Source organism: Dermacentor andersoni, chromosome 8 (genome assembly GCF_023375885.2).
Source record: "Dermacentor andersoni chromosome 8, qqDerAnde1_hic_scaffold, whole genome shotgun sequence".
NCBI lineage: Eukaryota > Metazoa > Arthropoda > Arachnida > Ixodida > Ixodidae > Dermacentor > Dermacentor andersoni.
Window position 1 is genome coordinate 102,191,245 of NC_092821.1, and position 26,025 is coordinate 102,217,269.

The following is a 26,025-nucleotide window of genomic DNA, read 5'->3' on the forward strand; positions in this document are numbered from 1 at the left end:
GCACCGGCTTCGCGCGGAATAGTATTTGAGTAGTCAAGTTCTACGCATTTCCGAGAAATTTACAAACTGTATCCCAAATCTGCTCTGTCTTTGGAAACGCGTCAACTATAATCAATTCTCAAAGCGGGAAAATAAAGCACACAATTAGAGAAACCTCAGACCACACGTTCCACGCGGTGGCTGTTAGAAACGTCAATATGTCCGTCTACTGCATTCACCTTTGCCAGATTAAGTATTAGCTGTGCAAAGAGGATGCCTGAACATACCTTGCAGCTCATGATAACACAGACCTTCCCGCCTTGGACTTTTGCGAAGATGCCACTGAGCATACGGTTTTATTTCTACAAATACAACAATTTCTCCACGAAGATGTTGCGCGTCAAGTTTCTCTTTTCCATCGCTCAAATTAACCGGTGGCAAACATGCAGACCCCAGTCACCCAAGCACTAAGACCTACCCCTCTATAGCTGCCTGTCGCTGCACCACTCACTTAACCTGCTGCTGTCGCCCGACCACGTGGTACCCCAGTTTCCGGCACGTGCGGGACCACTGGGATTATTCGCACGTCGTCACCGTCTTCACTTCCGGTTCCTCATGCTTATTTCTCCACCGCTCCTCCTGTCCTTAGCCAATGGCATACATTGATGTGCTTGCCATATGCTTACGACAGGAACACATTGTGAGCACGGGTACACACAAATCCTTACCTGTCTTTTCGGTTTGTGTCCGTATGTTGGTTTAGCTTGATTTGACACCTTGGGACATTAGTTTCATTTAACTGCAGACGCCGGCTTTGTTTCGTGCAAGTAAGATTGTATATATACGGCATATTTTCATTGTCATTTGCCGGCAAGTTTGACCACTTTGCCCAACCTGAATTGTAATTCTTCTTCACTCTTTCAAATTGCACATGAAATGAATGCCCTGAAATTTCTGCACGTCCCAGAAACTTCGGCATTTCCCCTTCAGCTAACAGCCAAACACCACGGCAGCGGTGCAGAGTAAGTCAGTGGGCTACGTTTTTACAACATGATGATAAAAAAGACAGCCAAAATTTCAAGAAGTATTAACTATCAACGTTGAGGCAATGCTTTCCTTTATACTAAGCGAGTTTATAGCACTTAGTTGTGAAGTCTTTCGAGCACTGCAGCAGAATTTCTGTCCGGATACAAACATTGCTTTAACCTGAAGGAAATTTGCGCATAAGTTATTACAAGGGTACACTCCATTAACATTAATAACCTAACGCTCTCGAAATTGGGAAACCTTGTGGAAGGGTATTATTAAAAAGGCTGCCCAATAACTTACGCTGCTACAAATAGCTCAAGGGTGAACGTTACAAATTATATGCTATGAGTAGGACTCAAATTTATTAAATGTACGTCAAAGGTAAATAGTGATGACTTTGTGATAAAGAATGTTATTCTCTTAAACGCCCTTCATACAGCTCATTGCATACCGACTAGTCGTGGAATAATATAGCACGAAATGGTGCCACATGGAAGTTTGGTAATCTTGCGCTACGATAGTTTGGTATTCTTGCAGTACAGCTGTTTTTTAAGGTGACAAATAGCAAAACTGAAAGCTGGGTGGGCTGGCAATTATGCATGGTAAAGTTCACAGATGTGGGTGAGTGAGCCATCTGTTGTAATCGCTGAAAAGAAGTCAACATTTTAAAATAGAACACGACTTTTTTTTATTTCTTCCATTTTCTGTAACCTGCGCATGATCATTGTAGTTAGCCGAGGTGAATACATGTATAATCGTTTCCTGCAATAAACTTAGTTTGTAGTAAGCGCTTCTTTGTAAACCTTATCCTCCGTGGTTGTTTGCGTTACAGTTTTACTATAGTCAAACAAAACCAATCCTAAAATTCTTTTCTTTTCTTTTCAGGAAGGCTGCGAATGCGAAGAAAGAGCCGTAAGTAAATTTAACAGTACATCACCCTTAATGCCGCGTTATTCTATTTTACTAGGAACGAAAAAATGTCCATATCCCGCTGTGAAGAGGACACTTGATTTATTCACAAATTTGATGTTACATTGCTTATCCTTATGTTAGTCACTCGCACATAAAGCAGAACATTCTTTTTCGAGATGTCATGAGTTCGACTGGAAATTTTAACAATGTGAGCCTTTACCATTCAGCGTTTAGTAAAGAGTGGATTAGTAAGGAAACCAGCGAGCCCTCCACGATATATATCATTACCATATTACCGCACGAGATGGTGGTAATAAAATAAAAAAAAATTGTCCCTAGTATGCTTCAAATCAACCATTTATTAGCCTACTTTTGCTGCTTTGGTTGGTTGCCTATACGTATTTGCGTCGCTTGCTATCTCAGTGGAATTATTTTTTTACATAATGCGCAAGCCACCCATTTGGCAACCAAGACAGAGGTGGGTCTCAGCAACAGTAAAGTTGCATGCGAAAAGGAACCTGGAATGAAGAAAGTCACAATGCGCATCAAACTTCAGTCTGAATGCAGGATATTGGGCAATAAACACATAACTAACGATAGCGCACACAAGCGAAACAAACTTTACAGCTATTTCACGGAAGCATGCATTTGGCCACCAGAAAACAAAGAAATACAACTATTACAAGGAATTCAGACAACAAAATAATTACATTAGGCTTTACCGCCACATGCATTCATTGACGGCAGTTGTGAAATGCAAAAATTAAAGGCATTGAAACATGAGAATGACAAATCCGCTCACGCATAAAAAATACGCAAAACTATGTCCGAGGCAAATGAAGTACAAGGATAAGAGAAGAGCGCAATACAAATAATATGAAGTGTCCTGTAGCAAATTGGTGACGGTACAGCCGGTACAAAAGTTTGTACAGATAAAAAACACGGGAGGCGTTTTGGAACTTTGTTCCTTTCTGCGAAACATATCGAAAAGCAGAAGAATATTGCTATGTGACAATTTTACTACACGGCGCTACTGCTACTAGAAAGAGGTTTGGTGCGTAACCTAGCAACAACCTAGTAGTAAAAAATAAATCGCGCCCATCTTATGGCTGAGGATGAAGAAAAAGAAGTTAGGAGTCAGCGATCCAATCCATCAAGGTACACGTCACAAACACTTCTTCCAACAAGACAGATACGCGTTTTAGGAGTTGTAATAGGGCGCACCAGTTGCAAGAACGGCAATATTGTTACGCGAGAGAAGAATTAACAACTGCATACTATTTAAAAAGTAGATTTACAAACGATAACTCCAACGCTCGCCAGTTCAGCCGACAGCTCGAGAGCCACAAAGCGTTCGTCGTCTTCTTCCGGGCGCCCGCTTGCATCGTCCACGAAAAATACGGAATATGCATGTATCCTTATCTCCGACAGCAGAAGCACCGTCTCGGTAGGTATAAATATTGCTGATAACAGGGGAGTAATACGGTTTGAGGCGCGCTACATGTACGTCATTGGAATACAGGGCAGATGAGGAACTGCTGCTTAGTGGGTCGCTGTACTACGTAACTGGAGTCACATCACGCAGCACTCGGTATGCGCCTGTTGAACAAGACATGAGTTTTTCTGACAGGCCAACGTGACGAGTCGGGGACCATAGGAGTACCGAAGAGCCAGGCGAAAAGTGGACGTCTCTCTGTTGGCAATCGTACAAACGCCGTTGCTTCTCTTGGGAGGTCAGCAGGCGAGCGCGGGCAATTTCGCATGCTTGTACTGCCCTGGTCATTGCATCAAGTGCATGATCGTAGGTCTCTGCTGCGGCGGATGGGAGGGATGCGTCCAGTGGCAATGTGGGTTCTCGGCCGAACAATCAAAATAAGGGGCAATAACCGGCAGTGGCGTGATACGGAGAATTATACGCAAAAGCGACATAGGGTTGGGCAAGGTTCCAATCAGTATAGTCAGACGACACATACTTTGCAATCATGTCTGCTAGGGTACGATTCAGTGCTCCGTGAGACCATTAGTGTGTGGATTGTAAGACGTAGTCAGCTTGTGCCTTGTTGAGCAGGACTGCAGGATGTCGGCAATGAATTTGGAAAGAAGTGCCCCACCACGGTGAGTGAGCAGTTGCTCTGGAGCACTATGCTGCAGAATCACGTTGCGTAAAAGAAAATATGCGATATTTGTGGCACAGCTTCTTGGAAGTGCTCTGGTGATGGCGTAGCGCGTGGTGTAATCGGTCGCCACAGCAACCCCCTTGTTGCCAGACGTGGATAGAGGCAAAGGGCCAAATAAGCACAAGCCAACGCAAAAGAACGGCTCTGAAGGAATGTCGATCAGTTGAAAGCACCCGGCCGGGAGCGTCGATGGTGTTTTTGGGCAGTTTCATGCCTTCGGGTAGAGATTCCTTTGTCAGGGCGAAATTGACGACATGGAGGCATGTGCGCTTATCAACGACGGGGACGACGGAGTGGGGCACAGTGATAATGCGCATCAAAACGACATGAGGAACAGATGTGCCGACTTATTCACCATCGTGCACAGGAAAAAATTAAAGAAATCGACGAAAGTCAAGGCTTTACGTGGCAGGCGGACGAAGGCAGTCCTACTAAAGTTGTTCGGCAGCTCGCACGGATATGCGCGAGTAGAGGAAGTTCGAGGCAAAGGGTCCCGGCAGAGCAGCGGGTCAAAGTTGAATGCACCGTAAAAAAGCAGACTCCAAGGATTAGATCATGGGGACAATTGGTCAGCACTGTAGAAATTACAGGAACGTGGTGGTCGGCGATACTTATACGGGAAGTACACATCCCATTGACGTAAACAGTGCGGCCATCGGCCACGTTTACGGCTCGAGTAGTAGGAGGCTTGAGAGCCTTCCTCAGTCGACGAAGGAGGTTACCGTTACAACTCATTATGGACATCTGGACTCCAGTATCTATTAACGCCGTCAAATGGACACCATCAACGTGAACATCAACTTGGTTCTTGTTCGATGGGAACGTTAATGGAGTATTTCGACACGACGAAGATAATGCATCACGGCCCTCAGGAGCTGCATGGTCTAGTTTTCCGTCCGGGAGGGTCCATAAGTAGTCGGCGACGAATAGCGGCGTGGCTTGGGCCAAGGGGATTGACTGCGCGGAGGTGACGGCGAGCCAGCAGGACGACTTTCATGGACGCATACATCAGAGGTATGAGGCATGCGGCGATGCGAGTAAAGGCCCGCGTCGGCATTTGGGCGAGGAGACGGGGAAAAGTATCTCGAATACGGCGACGTCCAGGAGGTGTGGCAGCGGCGAGCGACATGGCCAATGCGCAGGCAACGGAAGCAAATGGGCTTGCCTTCCGTATTTCCCCACTCGGTAGGGTTGCGGTATCTGGGAGGGTAATACAGATCACTGTGAGGCGTTGCTCTCAGCACCGCTCGGGCGTCAAGTCGGGAGAAGGAGCAGGCAGCAGGAAAACCTAGGTTTCCAAATTCTTGCCGCACAACTGCTGAAAGAGAGATCGCTGAGGCTGGTTGGTCTGTTGTTGGGTAAAGTGGGCGTGGATGGAACGGCGCTGCACTTTTAGCCTTGAGTTCGCGGAAAATCATACGTGTGACGTGTTCATTTAGGGGGATTAAGCGGTATGGTAGGCGCAAGACGACGTCATAGCCGCGTTGAGGAGCCGGGAGAACTGTGCCTTGACGCAGCGGCTTTTGGCGAGCTCAAAGCGGTGGCATTCCTTGACAGCTACGTTGTTGGTGGACACATTGTTGAAGACCAACAATTTGAACGCGTCGTCCCCGATCGCTATGAGTACATGGCCGACTTTGTTAACCTCAGCCATTTTCTCATCGACTTTACAGCAAAGAGGGAGCACGTCTTGTACGTACGAGACATACGATTCCGTAGAAGACTGAACTCGGGTAGCAAGCTTTCTTCTAGCAGCCAGCTGGTGACCGGTGGGATTTCCAAAGTGGTCGCTGAGCTTCTCCTTGAAAGCATCGCAACTAGACATCTCGTCCTCGTGTGTTCGGAACCAGACACGAGGAGTTTCGCCCAAGTAGACTAGGACATTCACTAGCTTAATGGTAGGGTTCCCATGGTTGTTTCGGCAAAAACGCTCATACAGGCTGAGCCAGTCCTCAACGTCGACATTATCTTGGCCGCTGAGCACGCAGGAATCGCGGGGAGTGGTAGCCGTGACGTAGGTTGTTGGCGGGATTGCAGGAGTAGATGCAGACATGGTGTCGCCGGGAGCCAAGGCGGAAAGCAGGACGGTGCGGCCGCTGCGCAGCTCCATGGCGGCACCCTCCACCAAAAGTTTTGTCATAAAAATTGTAACAGCGCCAACACATGCACACTATATGGATGCATGTGCTGGTGCTGTTAGAATTTTTATGTCAAGTATGCACCAACTCGCCCAGACAGAAGTTTTATTGACTGCACCAAAATGCTACGCAAGCGAAAGATTAGGAACTGATGAATATTTACAGAGTATATTTACAAAGGGTAGCTGGAGCTAAGGCCAGTTCAGCCGATAGCTCGAGAGCCAGAGGGCGTTCGTCGTCTTCGTCACCGCGCCCGCTTGCATTCTCCACAAAAAGCACGCAATTTGCATCAATCAAAATCAACAAAGTTAAATTGAAGAGGCATCAGAATAATATCATACGGCAGAAAGAGAAGAAAAGGAAGGTATGGCCATTTAACAAAAGCTATTGTGAGAACATTTGCATGCACCGAAGTAAATACACAATACGTATGTATATATTTTTGCTTGTGTGCCTTACTATATAACATGACATGACGAGGGACGCTTACAAAGCTATCACTCACTAAAACAACAATTCAGGCGTGGTTCTACTCGTGAATTTTGAACTTTTGTTAAAGCACATCGAATGGTGTGTATTTGTTTTTCGCGTGTCTCTCTAAATGTGTTTTCAAAAAGTTATCTCCCCATTACTGACACAAATACCAAGCAATAAAGGAAATGCGAGTGCGTTGCCTAATAATACGAGTGCCGGGCTTCAGTGCTAGACGTTGTTTGTTCGAATCCTGTCGTTCAACAATCTTGCTTATATTTATTTATTGAAATTTGTATCTACTTAGATATTTCCAGAACTGCATCGCGGCGCTGACGCAGATGGCGATAATTTCTTTAGGTGTTCATGAAATTGATTTCACAGTAGAATACAACAGGCTGGCAAAGTCTGGTTCGTCTTCCGGAAATTTCTTAAATAGAGCTGCATCCAACATCAGTATACTCTTGCAGACATTCACGGTTACCTTATTTGGCACACTACGGAAGATTAATCCTACGTCTAATGACATAAATATGACCTCCCAAAGATGCCTATTTATTCTTAGGAAGCACTTTTGCGGGTGGTGTGTCACCTGAGGAGTGATCAGGCTACCCTGTTCAGCAGCCCCGACAGCTGAACTAGGACTGAATAGGCAAATACCACCAACGGACACAAACGCTCCCCGTTAGAAAAGCTATGGAAAACCTCAACATGTGAATAAATTCAAGATTGAGTAAAAATACACGCCTATACACTCTAAACAGCGTGGATGAAATCTGCTGAAATTTTTTACAGAATCTCTTTAGGCATGGAGACGTTTCATAACTCCGTTTTTTTTCCTAATCTTTCCCCAACAATAGAGGGAATATTGGGCAACTTTTTTCAGCTTTTAATACAGCTACAATGTACGCTCCGTCACTAAGATGTCATGTTTGATAACATCTACGTATATGTCACTTATCATTTTTCTGACACCTTCTTTTCTCACAAAGCTGACTGTTAGAGAGTTTCGGCATGTTAGTTTCGATTTAAGATTTCCCTCTGAACAGAAATACGAGAGCATGTATTCTTGCCTTCCTAATTTTTGATGGTGTGCTCATACAAATAACTATTAAAATGCCACATTCTGCATCTTTCAGGATCGAAAAAGAAAGGATGATAAGAGAGTACGTATTGTATTTACTTTTTCAAGATACTTGCTCAATCCACTGGAAAGATAAACAGTTGGAACGCAATGCAACGTGTACTTTACGTCGATAAAAATGATGTTTTCCTGAGTGAGTTCAGGGGAAAACGTGATGCATGACGCATATAAATTATTGCGAGAGACGCAGCCGACCTTCAACGTCTGATCGACGTCGACTGGAGGTTGAAGCACCTTTCTAGATTTTTATGCGGCGTTCATCACTTCGGTTTGCAATTTCTTCAGGCGTGGCATGACAGTGTGAAGACGGAACGAGTGATTGTCAGCTCAAGTCACATTCCATTCTGCTTCCCAATGAAATGACCTTTCCCCGGCGTGTGGGTGATGCACAGCTCCTCAATGGGATAAAGGCGGAGTCTCTGCCTATGGCCGTCTCTGACGTCACTCTTTGTGTGGCGACACAGGTTCACAATACGTAAAAGCACAGGTTATTCGCTCCAATAAAAGTCTTTTGAAAAAGGCGGTGCATATAAAATTTGACGTTATAATTTCAACAATATAACTGAAGAATGTGGCAGTGTTAACCGTGAAGTAGAAAGGCTAAGAAAATATAATAAATCTTTTGTTTATAAGACCCCAAACTGCAATATATAACTGTCATCATCGTAACCATCTTTATGTCCAGTGAAAGACGGAAGCCTCTCCCTGCAAATCCACAATTACCCGTCCTGCGCTAACCCATTCCAACTAGCGCCTGCGAATTTCCTAATTTCATCACCTCACCTAGACATTTGGCGTCGTCGACTGCACTTGCCGTCTCTTGGCACCCATTCAGTAACCCTTATGGTTCACCAATTATCTAAACTACGCATTACATGACTTAGCCAGCTCCGTATTCTTTCCCTGATGTTTTTCTCCACATCATTTTCTTTTTGTGTGTTAACATTACGCCTCAAATTCTTTGTTATATAGCTGTTTTCGCTGTCCTTAACTTGTTTTCGAGCTTCTTTGTGAGTCTCCAAGTTTCTGCCCTATACGCAAGGTCAGGTAGAATGCACTGATTGTACAGCTTTTTTTTTTTTTCAAAAATAATGGTGAGCTTCCAATCAGGATTTCACCTTTTCTGTCATCTGCGCTCCAACCCATTTCTATTCTGTAAATTTTATTCTCATGATCAGGGTCCTCTGTGAGTAATTGACATAGGTAAAGGTACTTCTACACAGATCATAGAGGCTGACTGTTGATCCTAAAATTTCGTTCGCTTGCCTGACGATTTATGATTATCTTTGTCTTGTGCATCATAATCTTCAGCCGCACTCTTACACTCTCTCTGTTAAGGCCCTCAACCATTTGTTGTAACTCATCCCCAGTGTTCCTGAACAGTACAATTTCATGTGGAAACGAAAGGTTACTGAGGTATTCGCCGTTCATCCTCACTATTAAATCTTTCCACTTTAATAGCTTGAATACTTCCAAGCACGCAGTCAATAGCATTGGAGAGATTCTGTCTCCTTGTCTTATCGCCTCCTTTATAGGTATCTTGCTACTTTCGTTATGGAGAATGAAGGTATCTGTGGAACCTCTGTAGATATTTTCTAACATATAGATAAGCGACCTGCACTCCTTCATTACGTAATGCTCCTATGACTGCTAGTATCTCTACTGAATCAAATGCCTTTTCGTAATCCATGAAAGCCATATAGAGAGGCTGATTGTACTCCGCGTATTTTACGCTCGCCTTATTTCACTAATTTCATACTGCGTTCACATTTTAATGCTTCCTCAGTCTTTTGCACGTTATACATTCAAATATCCCGCATTTTCTCTTTTTGGCCAGTTTTGACAGTTCCGTGAGTTCTGTCTGATTTCTTGAGTTGTACATTTTCATTGTTTGTCGTTTCTTTATAGGCCCTTTGTTACTTGGGAGAGCTTACCTCCTGCTTGCCTTGGTTCCTGACCTCCCACATCGATTGCTGCCTCTGAAGCCACCCTAGATACGGTTTCATTCATTACCTTCGCGTCATCATGTCTTTGTTCTATGGCAGCATATTTGTTTTCAAGTACCAGCCTGCATTGGACTGTTTTTACCCTCACTGCATCCAGGTTCGCCTGTTTCTTCTTGATCAATTTAATTATTTCGTTCTTCGTATTCAGGTGAGCTTTAGACCTCACCATCGCATGGATACCTCACGTTACGCTAACACTTATACATCCTGCACTATGCTGGAATCAACTGTGGGAAGGAAATAAATTTCTTGTTTCTCCAGTAGAGCTTTTCCAGGTCCACTTTCTGTTTCTATGCTTCCTGAAGACGGTGTTCGTTATTCAGAGCTTATTTCTTGCCGCAATTTCTACCAACATCTCTCCTCAAGTATTCCTAGAATTCATGCCATAGTTGTCGACTGCTTGTTCATAAACCCGCTTTTTGCTTACTTTTGCATTGAAGTCGCCCATGACTGCAGTATACTGAGTCCACACTTTTCTCGACACTAATTCAACGTCTTCATAAAACTATTTTATATCATCATTAGCGTGACTGGACTTTTAGGCCTAGGCTTTTACAAGCTTTATTATAGACCTCCTATTTAGATTTAATACGTCTACTGCCACCCTCTCGTTAATGCTGTAGAATTTGTAAATGTTGCCCGCTATGTCCTTATCGATTAGAATATCTAGCCCGTATCGCTTCATATCAGGGTGTGCTCTATAGGAGAGGATGGGGCCGTTATTGAGAAGTGTATAAGCCTCACCAGTTCTAACCTCACCAAGGCCAATGATATCCCACACAATGACTGATAGCTCCCGAGAGTCCTGCTAAGCTCCCGGCAAACTGCTATTGGCACCAAAAATACATCTTCATGGGCATATTTCTGTAAAACTGCGTCATGAAAGCACAAATTGGTCTGCTTTTACCCTAACTGCGTCTAGGTTGGCCTATTTCTTCTTGACGAACTTTACTAACGATGACTGCGTAGAAATACTAAATGTCATGGGCATACCTGCATAGATTGGGCGCACATTTCCAAATAATCGATGCGGAAATGCGCCTCGAAAAGCCAATATCCTTGGCTTGTCCTGTTCAAGAGCGTTGACCGATAGGAGCCACAGCCATACTCGTTTGCCGATTTGAGGGTTGTATTGATCGAGAGAGGAACGGGTGGATGTGGAGGTGAGCGCGCGGAATTTGTCACGTAGGGTGTAATGTGGTGAAATATTTTAGACCGGCGGTGGCCGCAGACGCGTGGCGAAGGGTAGCCGAAGCAAGGTGCCTTTTGCACAAGAACTGTTCGCTTGGTCCATGGCTGTATACAGTCATCTAACACTGTTGATTTCCCCAACGAACAGACTAGTCATCTCTTACAGCTACGAAGATTTCCAACTGGTTCTGAGTAGCAGCCGACGCAGCAAACCTGTGTGAATATACACTCGCGCAGTGGCACATAATTCGTCCATCCGCTACAATGGCTAACAAAGGCATTGCTCTTAGAGCAGCACAGTATGGCGTAGATCACCACACTGAAAACAACATAGAAATCGCAATGAGCTGCGCTGTAGGATGACAAAGCTCTATGGTCGGTAGAGTGGTTCAGTGGTACCTAGCAAACCACGAGGAACCCCCTAGAGTAGCGCGACTATTTGGGGCTCCGAGAATAGGAACGCCGAGACGCGGAATCAGCGCTCCAGCCTGACTTTATTGCTTCGTGAACAAAGCTCAGAATTTATGGTACCTTCTCGGACGCCACCATCCGATCGTCAAAGAAGCTTTCAGTAAAATCCGCGGTTCTCCCATACAGCTGCCCGCAAGGTCGATTGAGCAGACCTCGTTAAATAAGAACTATATTTGCGCACCTAAACCCAGATACGCCCCGAATGTAGCGGGAGTAGCAGCCGCGACGTAGACTATTCGTCATCAGACAGCCACCTCGCCGATATTGACATAGAGGAAAGCAAAAGGCCAAAAAGGCATGGAAAGAACGTTCCGGCTGGACAAATACGCTGCACTTTAATTAGCCATAGAGCGTTATTGAGCGTTGAAGACTTAGCTGGAAGTGACTCGTAAATCACGGCACTGCCACGCGTGCGTGAACTAATCTTGGCGTGGTTACACATGAGAGTGGTCACATGAGGCTGAGGCAATATACAAAAGTCTTTGGTGGAGCATTCAAGAAATTTTCATCAGACGGTGAAGCAGCAGTACGGATCGAGCCAGCTGTTTGTTCGCTCGTTCCATAAGAGGCTGCAAAGGAACCCTAGAGGCCGTTTTGCTCGCGGCGGTTACCAAATGGGTGGCACATCTATCGACGCCTTCTCACGTGTGAGCAACATTGGGACTAGGCGGCGATAAAAACAGCCGCCCTCGAGGAGCTAAGACTTTGCTAATCGGAATACCAAAGGTCGATTTACGGCGAGCCTATATACCTCTACCCCAAATGCATTTGCCGTGTCCATTGGTAAAAATGTAGACCGGTTTAAGAGGTAGTGAAATACCGGGCATTCCCTCGCTGGAGGGGGTGCAGTGTTCAAGCAGTGATAATATATAGTTATTAATATTAGTAAATATTATTAAATACAATAACTAAATAAAATGTCCATGTCCATGTCCACAATTACGGTAGCGTGGGTCGATACCGCAGATACCAGGCCAACCCTCGGTGGAGTGGTAGCCTACAAGCCCTCTGCCCCTAGTAATGACGATAAATAATAAAAATGACTGACGTAAATAAATAAATTAAGATGCGTTGTTTCAAGTCGATATTATACTGGAAGCGTTTGTGAATAGCACATGGACTGACGAGCAGGAGGCATTGTCGTGTACGGAATGGTCAAAATGTATGTACAACTATACACCCTTGACATGCAAGAGGACAGTTCCACTTACATTGGGAATTTTCGTCGTACAGAAGAAAGACGCAGTTGTGATGTCCACTGTATACATATCTACAGACCCACCCTAGTGTGATATTGGGAAGTTCATGGCCACGCACTTTGCATAGTTTAGAGGTGATGACACTACCCTTGTGATCAATGTTACAAATTTCGTTGCGCGCATTTCAAGAACACAGAAGAAACAGCACGCTGAATGTGAGCTAGAGGAGTTTCGTTTGAAGTGCCGCACCAAGCCAAGTAACTGAACTTCACGAAAACCGTCATGTATCAGTTTACCTTTAGCAAACATTGTGCCTAAGTTTGTAATCGAAGCATTAATGTACAGCATAATATTGCAAAGCTATCATCAATAACATTACTTGACGAAAATAGGCGAACGTACCCTTGTCTAAGCATTTGTGATGCGCTGCAGCTTCGCAGGTCAGCCACCCCCACAGAGTAAAATGGCTCCTCAATTCTTTAACTCGGGTAGGCAAGAATTGGCAAGGCATTTGCCATTCACCTGTTTACCTATCTCAAATGATATGCAGAAGCATGAGAGGCGTTCACTTTTAAGCAGCTTCTGGAAATGGTACCAACTTATTCACAAACGCTCCTCTACTCGAACCTATTTCTCCACTTGACCTAACAGGGCATAGCCCTGCACCCTCACCGCAGAAGACACTACATTTCTCAACTATATCTCGGCAATGTGAACCAATTGAATTGCCTATTTAATTCGAGGGCCGGCACTGCCACCAAAGTTCAGTCGCTTAGGTGCAGTGTTGAGTGGAGGAGCATTCTAAATAAGGCCCTAGTGGCGGGACATCTGAAGGCACGCCTATTAGAAAGAGATGCCGAGTGTCTAAAGCATTGCGAAAGCGAGAATTTATTCCATGCCACCTAATGACATCGTGGTTTCGGCATGCAAAGCCCCACCAAACCACAGAATACCTAGTCAGGCTAACGTGACGGGCGCAAGAAGGAGCGTAGGCCGTCGATCTGGGGCTGGCAGCATACCCGGACCATTTATTGTTTCCGGTGTAGAAGGGTGAAGCGCCTCCCTGGCTGAATGGACCCACGAGCATGGAGACAAAGCGGAGGCAGTTAAAAATTCGAGCGACAAATTGCCTGATTGGGCTCGTCTCCCTAGAAAACGTAATTTTTACTCACCCAAAGTTACAAAGCTAGGGATCAGCGTGAGGTCACGTCGTTCCTGGGGTTGACGTGGTCGACAATACAAGAGCGGGTATCATGGATCTCTGGGAGAACGTGGTGCTAACTGAGCAGACTGTGTCTAGCTTCAGCGCTCGACAGCGGTGACGGTTAACCTGGCGTTTCCGGTGTTGTCTGTGTGCGATGCAGAGCATGCCGTTAAGATGGTCTATGCTATGACAAATATACTCGCTCACACTGTCAGCCCGATTTCCGCAAATACTTGGCGGGAGCTGTAACATTCGCAGTAACCCTGTGGTGGACGGGATTGACAGTACAAGGGCGGGTGTCGTGGTGCTCAGAGAGAATGTAGAGCTAGCTGAGGAAGCTGTGTCTAGCTTCAGCTCTGCGCAGCGGTGACGGCAAACCTGATGTTTATGCTGCTGTCTGCGTATGATGCAGAACACTCCGCGCTGATAGTTTCCGCTTTGACAAATATGCTCCCTCATGCAGTCATCCCGATTTCCGCAAATATTTGGCGGGAGCTGTAATACTGGCGTCCAGTAAAGGGAACCGTATCGAAGCTGTGTGTAGAGTCGAGATCGAAGAAAGACGAAAGGGAAGAAAATACAGGAAACTCAGCCAGTGTAAGTACCTGCTCGCTACCCTGTGCTAGGGAAAAGCGTCAAGGGAATAAACGGTGAAAGTAGAAAGAAAAAAAAATTGTCCGAAAAATTCACACAATAACGCGATGCTGTGCGCCCCAACTTGCAAAGTCGGTCGTGCAATTCAGAAGCCCTTAACAACTTGAGCAGAGTTCTTAATGCTTTGAGTACCAAAACCCGTCAGGATAAGCGCCCTAGAATTTTTTACTTAGGCCCAAAATTGCAGACAGACCTAGGCAGCAGTCGGTTAAAGTGGAGATAAAGTCCAATCTCGAAAATTAATTCCGAGCCAAGATTTGGTATTGCAGAAAGGCTCCATAGATCATTGGCACCACGTATACCCACGGAAGCCCACCATTTTATGCGACTGGCAGTTGTCCCCAGAAGACGAAAGCAAATGCAATGTCAGCGCGAGGCAATGCGAGGAATCCAGTCGCACTTTTCCCGTACGTAGGACAGAAGCATTGCCTGTCAAGCTCACACTGGATCAGTAGCCGCTTGGTTTGGGGGACCATAGGCTGAGGCATGTGAGCAGCGTTGTGGGTTTCTAGACTGCAGTGGAATTTCCTTGTTTTTTTGCACATGTGGGCGAAGCTATGAAAACGTTGAAAGATTGCCATTTATGTATGGACTGTCGTTCTTGTTTCGGAAAACAACGAAAGTATTATGGAATCGTGCGTGTTGTAGTAAGACCTTCCTGTTTTACCTCAAGATTCGCACAAGTTACGACTGAAACTACCTGAAGCCTTCCTCAATTGTATCACGAACGGCGTACTCCTCAACAAATGGTTATTTGTTTTTCTTTCTTGATGGCAATACCGCTTGAATATCTTTCGTTATTAATAATCATGTACATATGTTCTCACGGTACACATTTGCTGCGTGTACAATGTATGCATGCATCTTTCATGCAGCTCTGTTTTTGAATTTTTTGCGCTAATTTATTGTATTTTAATAGGCAGTATTGATGTTTAGTTTGATGTAAATTTTTACTGTTTGTTGTGCGTGTGGGTGTTTTTATGTGTTCTTGGTTTTAAAGAGCTCTATAATGGCGCCTCTTCTTTTGAAATTTGCAACTATTTCTTGATAGCAACACCACTATGCTCTTTAAGGATTCGGCGATCGCGGGTATTTGAAATGAATGCAGAAATAAAAAGCTTCATTATTATATCTTAGATTTTTTATTTGTATTGTTGCAAATCATGCATTGCGATGAATTAAGCATTATTTGAGGAGTGCGTAGTTAAATGCATGGAGCTGCAGTGTATCTCTCAAAGCATTTTTTTTTCTCAGGGAACAGATGGTTGACTTCCAAGTGACTGAAGTAGCAGGGCTGATGAGCGTCAATATCAGGACCATAGACGGCAGTAAGATATCAATATTTTTTGTAACTTTTTTGCTCCAAGAGTAACAAATAGGGATAATGTTGAAACATGTAAGCGGTTTAAAGTGTCCTGTGGAGTGTTTATATCAGATATTTCTATATTATGAGCGCTTTCACAAAATAAAAAAAAAATTTCGTAGTTTGTTGATCACTGTAGCCAATGGCATGACATTTACAGTTGGCTTGACCAGCGCAGAGCTTATATGAAGTTTGCGTTATTAGGTTACCTTCCAAAAATAAAAAAAGATACCCATCATTCACTGAACTAACTGTAAAATCAATATTCCAGAACGCCCTACATATTACTAGCACCGCTTAATGGAATTATATTCTTGTAGTGATGTATTCGGTCAAGATAATTTTTCATGAGATGAACAACCTCCGACAAGTATAACAGAATGTAAATTGACAATGCTGCACTTCAGCGTCAGTGCTCGCAACAGTCTGTGAATATGACGATGATTGCTTCCCTATCTTGCAGCAACCCTAACGCACAAACCAAGACTCAAAGGACGATGCAAGATCAGGACGCTCCTCCCCCTCTCCTAGTTATGCGTAGGCGAAAACATCAATCGTGCGGACTCTACTGCTCTCAGGGACCTCCAAATCCGTGTTAGAATGATACCAGAAGAACATTGTTCAAAAATGTCCTCTTCTCACCCCGTGTGACGGAAATTTCGTAAATGCAAATCGCTTGCGTCATGATAGTGTCAGAACTTCTGACTCCTGAACAAACATCTCGACGAAGAGAATGTTACAATGAGAGGAAAGCTTGAGTTTAAAGCTGTAAATTTCGGCAGATGGTCGTAGTAACCGACGACGCTCTGATTTACGAATACGTTATCGAGCTCCATTCACAACGCAAGGAGTGTAAAAATGAAGTTGAGCAAATGTCAAGAAATTTGCGGGAGAGCAATTCAATAACCCAAGTGGTGTTGATCGTTATTTCGAATCGTGCATAACGAAATCATACCTGTAAGTCAAACTTTTAATCAGGTTTGACACATTTAGGCCCGGAAGCGTATGAAAGATTGTGTGAGCAGCGTGGGACCACATTTATTGAATGAGGGCTGCTGGATTCCACGCCAATAGAAGGGCGCTGCGCACTCTACTTGATTGGGCGTAAGTTTCTCGCAGATGATTTCACCGCGGTTCTGCAGCGCGCTACCTTCGCTGCTAGCTTGATTTAATCACGGAAACATTTTCTTCTATCCCAATTGTAAGCTAGTGCTCTTCGGTCGTCACATTGGGGATGTGCCTAAAATTGAAAAGAAAACGACATTATTGCTAAAGCGATTCACAAAAAAAAATTCCAAGGATGTTTTCAACAATGAAAGATGAAATGGAACCTGGGGATTTTTTCTAACAGGCAATATATTAAGGTAACGACATTGGTGTCAGGAAGTTTGTAATATAATTTTCTATGCGTAATGCGTGGAATTCGGGATAACGTAATAAATATGTGAGAATACATGTAGTGCGAAAAATTACCTAGTGTTTCCTGCTGCAATATTTGCTTCAATGCAGATCACTTCACCATTACACTGTTATGCAATTGCTTGCTTTGGCAAAAATAGATTTATTTATAGCAAAGGTATGCGACTTGGGAATTTGTGCAAGTTGGTACCGTTTATGTTTTGTCGTGGTTATAACGTGCATTCAGTGTGACCAGCACGAACGCACGAACCAAGTGCTGGTCGTAAAATATATCACTTCATGGTGAGCTCAAAGCAACAAAAGACACTGAATTATGGAGTTCCAAAATAATTAGACCTTCTTACGCCTCTGCCGAGGAACCAGCCCGCAGGGGCATCTGCGTAAGCCGGCGTTTGGTGTTTTGCGACATCACGTACCCGAGCACATGAGGGTTGGAGCCTCGCGCGTGTAACCGTGGGCGGCTTAGCCCTGATCCTGGGGGTTGAGCTGACGCCGGGTGTTCGGACCGTTAAGGCCCCCCGGCGGAGGCAACACACTTCTTTCGCCTCTGCTTCACGTAGGCGGCACCGCCGGACTGACCCACCCGGGCGAAGTCGCTAGTTGCCTTTTCCTGTCTTTCTCCCTCCATCCTTCGTCTTTCTCTCACTTTGCATCTTTCCTGTCTCCCTCTCATTTCTTTATTACTTCAGAACTTCCTGGCAGCAAGGGTTAACCTTGCGTGAGTAGCCAACCTGGGTTATGTGAAATTTGGTTATAGTGGTAGCATACAGCTGGCGTTTGTAGGCCCTGTTCTTGCAGGAGCCGCAGCGTCCCCCTGTTGGGCTCCATGGTGGGTGGTTGGCGAAAAATATACTCTCCCGCATGGCTAGTTCCTTCCCTCCACTACCTGATCGCTCCCTCAAGAGGGGGCGCACCGAAGAAATCTTTGAATTTTTTCGATGCCAAACAGAAACTATCCCGCGACTTCATGTCATCCATTCTGAAAAAGAATAAAAACAAGCACGAACAATCTCACCTTTTGTTGTTTCGAAATCCCTGACTCAGGCACTTCGACCAGGTTATAAAGCATCAAAGATGGCTAGCTTTAACCTCCTTCTGGAACTCCGGGACAAAAAGCAACACAAGAAACTGCCTAACCTTGTATCATTTGGAGATGTCCCAGTGACAGTGACCCCGCACCGCACGATCAACACCACCCGTGGTGTAGTTTGAGATGATGATCTGATGGAGCTTACGGACGTTGAACTATTAAAAGGCTGGAACGATCAAAACGTAATCAATGTTAAGAGAATTCTGCTAAGGCGCGATGGAAAAAAGAGAATAAAACAAAACATCTCATTCTTACCTTCGGTTCAAGTGTGCCCCCTGGGATTATTGAGACAGGATATGTGAAGATCTGGGTCAGACCATATGTCCCAAACCCTCTGATAGGTTTTATATGCCAGCGATTTGGCCACAGCTCATGGAACTGCCGCGGCCGCCAAACTTGTGCAAAATTCAGTGCTCAAGAGCACTCCGCTGAATCGTGTGAAAACACTCTCCACTATGTGAACTGTGATGGGGAGCTCGCCGCGTACTCCCGGTCGTGCCCATCTTGGAAAAAAGAGAAAGAGATTGTAATGATCAAAGTAAAAGAAAACATAAGCTTCAAAGAAGCACGCACGCGGGTATCCTTCCTGCCAAAGCACACCTTTGCCGATGTGGCGCGTCAGGGGGCAGCGCCACAACGGTCTCCGGCGGCTGTCCGACCCACACCCAGTGAGGCGGCAGCGACACCATGCGCCGCCCCGGCGGCTGCAGCTGACGCTGCTCTGCCAATCCAGCAGAAGCGACCATCGGCCCCGAAGGTGGGCGCAGCCAAGGCTGCCCCAGCCTCTCCGGCCTCTTCCAGCTCTGGCAACAGCCGGCGCAGCCCAATCCCTCAGGCAGTCCCGTCGACCTCCGGGCTGGTGAGCGCAGGGGTCTTACCTTCCAAAGCAGGAATCTCTCGGAAAACTTCTCGCTCGCAAGAGCGCGTGTTCAGCGCCTCACAAGAGGCAATGGACACTACACCTATCCTCACGGTGCACCAAGCGCCTAAGGGGTGGCGACGTTCCCTCGAACGCTCCAAAAAGGGCGAAACCCTTGTTACAGGGCCTGGAAAGAGCTGTGTAATCTAATCTCTGTAACACTACTTCTATTTCGCCACACACAGCCCTAATTTCCTTCCAATATGGATACACAAATTATTCAATGGAACGTCAGAGGTATTCTTAGAAACCTTGATGATGTACAAGAATTTATCCACAACCACAATCCAAAAGTGCTGTGTTTACAGGAAACACACATAAAATCAAAACAAACAAACTTTCTCCGACAGTATATAACGTTTCGCAAAGATTGCGATGATGCTCTCGCATCATCGGGCGGTGTTGCTATTGTTATCCATAAAAGCAATGCGTGTCAAGTTTTAGAGCTACAAACGCCTATCGAAGCAGTGGCGCTTCGAGCTGTTCTCCTAAACAAACTCATCACCATTTGCTCGCTTTACATACCTCCCCATTACAAGTTAAACAAACATGAATTAGTCCTTTATAGATGAATTGCCAGATCCTTATGTTGTTCTTGGCGATTTCAATGCGCACAGCTGCTCTGGGGCGATTCTCGTATAGATGCACGAGGTCGTCTTGTTAAACAGTTCGTTTTTTCTTCTAGTGCGTGCCTTCTGAATAAGAAGGAACCCACATATTACTGTCTTGCAAACAAAACCTTTTCTTCAATTGATATCAGCATAGTTTCCCCGTCTATACTGCCTAAACTCGAATGGGAAGTTACGAACAATCCTTACGGAAGCGACCACTTCCGCATACTGCTACGAACACCTAAAGAAAAAGAATATCCAGCACAGGCTCTTAGGTGGAAGATCGATAAAGCCGACTGGGAGAAATTCCGAACTCTCACTAGTATCTCATGGGTTGACATGTCTTCTTTGGGAATTTATGCTGCTGTGCAGTATTTTACAGCCTTCATTAAAAATACCACATCTAAATGCATATCTGAAGTAAGTGGCTTGGCATGCAGACAACGTGTCCCGTGGTGGAATGACGTATGTAGGATTGCTCGTAAGAAACCGAACAAAGCGCGGGGGTTGCTACGCGCTTCTCCCACTGCAGAGAATCTTAACAACTTTAAGAAAGTAAAGTCCCAAGGCAGGAGAACCCGCCGACAGGCCAGAAGAGAAAGCTGACAGAAGTTTTTATCCAGTGTTAACTCGTTTACAGATGAGGCCAAAGTCTGGAACAGGGTAAATAGGATTAGAGGGCGACAGAGATATTCACTCCCTCTGGTATATACACAGAGTGATACTCTGCAAGATCAGGCAGACTCAATTGGGGAGCACTTTGAGAGCGTGTCAAGTTCAAACCATTATTCGCAATCCTTTCTGAAATATAAACAAATAGAAGAATGTGAGCCACTCATAAGAAAATGTCGACAGAATGAACCCTACAACCGTCCGTTTAGTATTGCCGAGTTGAGAGCTGCCTTGAGCCCCTGCAAGAGCTCTCCACCGGGATCTGACAGAATCATGTATGAAATACTGAAAAACTTACACAATGACACCCAAGTTACACTACTCACAATTTTCAACACCATTTGGGCAGCAGGATACCTTCCAACTCCTTGGAAAGTAGCCATTGTGGTCCCTGTTTTGAAACAAGGCAAATATCTTTCCTCAGTGGCAGGTTGCCTTTGTAAGGTAGTTGAAAAAATGAATAATCGGCGACTCATTCATTTTCTTGAACAGAGTAAAATTCTTGATCCATATCAGTTTGGCTTCAGAAAAGGGCGCTCCACAACTGATAATCTTGTACGTATTGAAGGGAACATCCGGGACGCAGTTATACACAAACAGTTCTTCTTATCGATATTTGTCTATATGGAAAAGGCGCACGAAACAACGTGGCGATAAGGGATCTTGCGAGACTTACCGGAAATAGGCATTCGTGGAAGTATGTTAAATATACTAGAAAGCTATTTGTCCAAACGTACCGTATGCGTTGAAATCGGCAATGTATTGTTGCCACCTTTTATACAAGAAACGGGTGTACCCCAGGGAGGCGTGCTCAGCTACACACTCTTTCTTCTGAAGATGAGCACGCTTCGTGTTTCATGACCACCAGCCCTCTTTTATTCTACCTTCGTGGACGACAATAAAATAGCTTTCAAATCTTTTAACCTCGCAGTGTGCGAGAGACAGGTACAGCGTCGCCTGAACAAAGTGTCAAAGTGGGCAGACAAAAATGGACTTACGATCAATGCTAACAAAAGTTATTGTGTTCTTTTTGCAAGAAAGAGAGGCTTGGTCCCGGATCCTTGCTAAGAACTGTGTGGACAACAGATACTTGTGAAGAAAGAGCACAATTTTCAGGTGGTATACTTTACTATAGACTCACTTTCATCCCACACATTAAACATCTTTAAGAAAAATGTCTAAAAAGAATGAATATAATGAAACTTCTATCCCAGACTACATGGGGTATTGACAGTAAGTGTTTAATGAATCTTTACAAGAGCCTGATTCGGTCACGATTAGATTATGGTGGTGTGGTATATAACTCTGGCGCCCCGAGCGCGCGAAAGATGCTAGACCCTGTCCATCATCTAGGTAGCCGCTTATCCACGGCCGCTTTCAGAACAAGCCCGATTGAAAGCTTAGATGCCGAATCGAATGACTGGTCACTCCGCCTGCAGAGATCATACATCAGCTTTACATTTTTCCTTAAAGTGCGCTCTAATCTTGAGCATCCAGGTTTAATACCGTTACAGCGTTACCGACATGACGCGTGCTACACTTTTCCGCAATCGCGCCTCTATGAGACAGCCTTCCTTGCTGCGTGTGAATGAGCTTAGCGATGAAATGCATATCCCACTTCTCGAGCATCGCTTAGTGCACCTAACCAAGCTATTACCTCCTTGGGAGTGGGAGGTGACAGAATGTGACGTATCCTTTAGAAAAGCTACAGAGCACGCTCCAGAGCCCGAAATTCGAATGCATTTCATAGAACTTCAGTACAAGCCCTCCTGCGCAGAGTTATGCACATACGCTTCGAAGTCAAATGCCGGGGTGTCCTATGCAGCCGTCGGCCCATCCTTCTCGGAATCCGATGTACTGCATCCGGAAACAAGTATCTTTACGGCCGAGGCCTACGCATTACTCTCTGCTGTGAAGCATATAAGAAAATCAAAACTTCCAAAATCAGCGATCTATACAGACTCTCTAAGCCTCGTGAAGGCCGTAATCTCACTCAGCAAACATAAAAATCCCGTATTTAATGAACTCTATTAGGTCTTGTGTAAAGCGTACTCATCTAACCAGCATATCATAATATGCTGGGTATCTGGCCACTGGGGGAATCAAAGGTAACGTTCTGGCGGACAATGTGGCGACGTCAATCACATCACAAGCGGTTAACCCTACCACTGATGTACGTGTCACAGATCTGAGGCCTTTTTTTACGAAATAAACTGCGAAAGCACTGGCAGTGCACGTGGGACGCGCAAACAAACAATAAGCTCCACGTGATAAAGGCACAGTTAGGATTCTAGCCCTCTGTAACAAAATCACACCGAACAGATGTCCTTTTCTGTCGTCTCAGAATAGGACACACATTTGGGACCCATCATTTTCTGCTTACTGGAAGAGAACCTACAACCTGTGGCAGATGCGGGGAGAGGCTGACCGTCCTCCACACACTCCTGGAGTGTCGGGAAGCAGAAACTGTGAGAAAGAAACATTTTCCTTAGCATACCGGCAGTACATCCCCCTTCATTCTGTAATGTTACTCGGCCCAGAACCGCTCTTTGACACAAGCACAGTCCTAGGTTTTCTGAAAGATGTTGCGTTACATGTTATTAGCCCCATATATTCGTAGCGCATCCTCTCGTCAGAGGATGCCGCTGTTATAGCTTTTTCGTATAACACATGCCTCTAGGCCCTTCTGTTAAAAGGGCTCTGGCGAGGCAGCAGTGCTCCAGCTAATTTTGACATCTCATATATTTTCTATTTTGCATTATTCTTTCCAGATGGATTTTAATGCTCATAGAACACGTCAATTATCATCGATACAATCCTATTACAGATGAATTTTACGCACTCTAGAGCGACTATATTTATTTCCCCTTTACAGCCACGCCACATCAACTTCACAGAACTCAAGCCTACAGTGCAAACTCATCACTGCGGACCTGGCACTCTTTGGCTATACCTGGACCTTGCGCCAATAAAAACCATACATTCTTTGATTCATGCCGAGGAACCTCGTTAGGCCATTGTAACTATTGCGCGAAGAGGACCATGAACCGAGCACAAATATAACGGGTATTAGTTACACTCAATGCGTACAAGCTTTCCCAACTCTCAGTAATTCTATAAAGACATCCACTACGCTATCATGTTAAGGCTCTTTGGGAGCAGAAAGATCAATATTTCCCATCACTGAATACATTTATACATGCCACAATAAACAGTATTCACATACAGCAGCAAAAAGCTTTTCTCAGGGAGTAGTCAAAAACATGAATCGCCCTTTGTGGAAGTCAGACAGCCATTCAAGTCTCAGTAAAAACTGCGCCTTCTATATTTTAAGCATTGTATTTTGGCGAAAGCTCAATTATGGTGCATGTTCCTCCTAGAGACAATGGCTCGAAGCAGAGCAATCTTTTGTGCACATCCTTCGTGAATGGCACCTTAAAGTGTGCAGAATATTTTTGTAGGAGAATTAAAGAATCTTACATGTTTCCCATACTGTTATGGATCCGTTGTTTTAGAATATTGTTTCGGTTAGATCACAGAATACAAATACAGCTTACAAGAGAATTGTTGAACTACTACTTACTGATGTTTTAAAATGCCGCAACGGTACATTCTATACAGATGGTTTTGTTCTGTGTAAATTGAAAACACCTCTGGACTCTAACAAATCTTTTTTTGCACTTTATTGCTAGTTGTGCCAACAGAAGATGCGCCTAAAGAGTTTCCTCACACTTATCTTGTGTTGACGGCTGATAAGGATTGTCTGCTTGTTTCCTATGCTATGACAACTAATGGTAAGATTTTTGCCCATCCTATAAGCACAGTCGAGGTGAATGTTTTATAGACCACAAATGTCCGATAAAATGCATCATCTAGTGGAACGAGTGCCATCGTACTGTTTATTGGACGGCGTGACCCATATTTCGCTACTTCTTTTTCGCTAAGGTCTTTTCCGTGTAGAAGCTAATTGTGCTCTTTTCGGGGACATCAACTGCATTTAGGAGGGATCTAGAGGGAGCTGTCACCATCGTGATATACTCCATTAGCGATGACACAACTTCGACATCCCCTTCTCATTCCTGTACTGCGTTAGTAGAGCGGGGAGGTTTGTACCCGCGAGACAGGTAGATAGCCTCTAGTCAAAATGTGGGCCCACGTACACTGCTATTTCCACAACCACAACCAAGCACTGAGAAGAGCGGGTCTGACGGAGAAACACAAGTACGCAGAGCACATGAATAATTCGTAAACTGTAGCTCGCCTACCAATGGTTGTTCCTATGTGCTTGGATGATGTTCTCACAACAGTTGTGCATCCTACTCGGAAGCGTTGAGCTGGTCATAGGATTTGACAAGCCTGGCAGCTTCTGCAATCTTTCGCAGATAAGATTAGGTTTGGAAATACGTCTTCGTGGTTCTTGAAAGCTTTAGAAGTTTGTAATGAACACAGTATTTGCTTCCCTACGATCATGTTCACTTGGCCGCTGCTCAGGAATATTTGCAGTCGTGACCATTTCAGTAAGAAACTCCATCGCGCTTTCGCGGAAGACTGCATACGAGACCACTCAACACCTTGCAACGAACTCGCAACGCTTTTTCTCAAGTGCTCGTCGCCATTGGCCCGACATCTTTTCTAATATTACGTCTGGCATTAAAATTGACAGAAATGTGTTCTTAGGAACAATTCAAATTGAAGAGCTCTTTGTGAATATGGGCGTTTTTCTTTTGTTTCGTTAATGAAGTATTGCCCTTTGTTTCCTGTCTTACACTGTAGAATGGTACACCCTCGACAAACTGGCAATGCACTCAGGTCAGAGTCAGCATACGCACTCGTCGTCAGTAATGACGCCTGTTATACTTATTGTGAAGCCAGTGTCAAACCGATTCTTACGGCGCCAGGTACACCATTCACAAAAGACGCTAACACTACAATAGTTTGTAAAGGAACTTCCAGCTAATCTTTATGCTGAATATAATGTTATAAAAATGAGAAGCTAATACCAAAAAAATATTTGACAAAGAAAACGCGTTCTGAATAGAAACCCAGATTTTCAAGTTTCGCATAGCGCGCACGCAGGTCTTCTTGCAGGCTCATGTAAACATCCATTACTGCACCATTTTTCTTCAAGGCTTGCAAGCGGTGCAGCTTTGCAACAAATTGAACCGATCTTTCATGCCTTTAAGTAGGTTGTGATGGAAGCTTTTAGTGGTCTACGGAGTGCAACGTATAATGCATGCATTGTACGAATGCTGCAAATGTATACCGATCAGTGCTGGCGCCTTTTTATGATTCTAGGACATGTTTGATGTGCAGACTTACCCCCTCTTGCCCAACATTTGCCACCAGCAAAACAAAAGTTTTATTACACCAATATAC

General features: G+C 44.7%; 1 long non-coding RNA gene across 1 annotated transcript in view; it reads left to right on the forward strand.

Annotated features, from left to right (window-relative positions):
* Positions 1-17,658, forward strand: part of LOC129384355 (uncharacterized) — an 88,512-nt gene extending 70,854 nt beyond the window's left edge. Inside the window, exons 2-5 of the long non-coding RNA XR_008612092.2 lie at positions 1,894-1,920; positions 7,846-7,872; positions 15,830-15,903; positions 16,402-17,658. This is a non-coding gene — a long non-coding RNA (uncharacterized lncRNA). The remainder of the gene's footprint in view (positions 1-1,893; positions 1,921-7,845; positions 7,873-15,829; positions 15,904-16,401) is intronic.
* Positions 17,659-26,025: the final 8,367 nt, after the last annotated feature.